At 39.5% G+C, this 1136-nt stretch overlaps 1 protein-coding gene and 1 long non-coding RNA gene across 9 annotated transcripts in view; one reads left to right on the top strand and one right to left on the bottom strand.

The window, feature by feature from the left end:
* The window catches only part of LOC110038107, a 5535-nt gene extending 5170 nt beyond the window's left edge, over nucleotides 1–365 (bottom strand). The window contains exon 1 of the long non-coding RNA XR_002295392.1: nucleotides 3–365. This is a non-coding gene — a long non-coding RNA (uncharacterized LOC110038107). The remainder of the gene's footprint in view (nucleotides 1–2) is intronic.
* Nucleotides 1–1136, top strand: part of LOC110038105 — a 66688-nt gene that overhangs the window by 32397 nt on the left and 33155 nt on the right. The gene's annotated exons all lie outside the window — the stretch shown is intronic.

The raw sequence follows: 1136 nt of genomic DNA, 5'->3' as shown, positions 1-1136 counted from the left end.
ACCCCTTTTTGCCCAATGTTTTGGGTTTCAATTGATTGTTATTTAAACGCTTTTAGGTTGATCCACTTGTTGTTTTCCCCCTTTGAATTTACTAGTTTTAGAAGTGGGTCTGCCTCATCCTTCTTTTGTTTTACTTCTTTTTAAATGGTTAAGTCATAAAGATGGGTATTGATGATTTAATTAATTGGAAGATATAGAAAACCTTAAATCACCTTAAGCATAAGTTAAAGTGTAAGTTTCCTAGAACTTTAAGTGCACACCCTAGGTGAGAGTCTATCAACCTAGTCCTCGGTTTAGGTTTCCTACACTTTAGAAGCACACCCTAGGTGAGAGCCCATCCACTTAGTCCTCAGTGTAGACCTCTTAGACTTTAGGTTGTACACCCTAGGTGAGAATTCATTGACCTAATTCTCAGCATATGCTTCTTAGAGTTTTAGGAGCACATACCTTAGGTGAGAGTCCATCCACTTAATTCTCAGCATAGGCTTTTAGATTTTAGGGGCACGCCCTAGGTGAAAGTCTATCCACTTAATTTTTAACATAGACTTCCTAGATTTTAGGAGCACACCTTAGGTGAGAGTCCATCCACCTAATTCTCAGCACAGACTTCCTAGGTTTCAGGAACATACCTTAGGTAAGAGTCTATTCATCTAATCCTCGAATGCACAATGAAACTAGACACTTGACCCTAATTCACAAACTGACTAAAACACTAGACATGATGCACCGAGACGTGACCCATGCTTCCTTAATTAAATCAACAGTGAAATTCCCTTAATGACTTAACCTACAATAAAACCCAATGCATCGGGATTTGAGCTTGAATATTACACTCAAATCCTCCTGACAATTGGGGAAATTTCTTAACGCCACATATAGATCATCAGACTAGTATGAGTCTACAATCTAAGTGGCGTAGGTGGCGAGGGCGATGACGACATTGCTTATGTGTGCTTAAACGAGGGATACGAAATGAAATTATTAAGAATAGTATTTCCTACCTCAAGGATCTTCAATAAAGGAGAGGAAAGGATCCATGATATTATTCGCCGACTCTTGATGGGATCGTTGCCCTCGACACTCTTAGGTTGTCAGTAGTTCTAGCACGATTAGAGTGACTAGTCTGTGGACTGTAC

Source organism: Phalaenopsis equestris, unplaced genomic scaffold (genome assembly GCF_001263595.1).
Source record: "Phalaenopsis equestris unplaced genomic scaffold, ASM126359v1 Scaffold231023, whole genome shotgun sequence".
NCBI lineage: Eukaryota > Viridiplantae > Streptophyta > Magnoliopsida > Asparagales > Orchidaceae > Phalaenopsis > Phalaenopsis equestris.
This window is presented reverse-complemented; position numbering and strand designations above follow the sequence as displayed.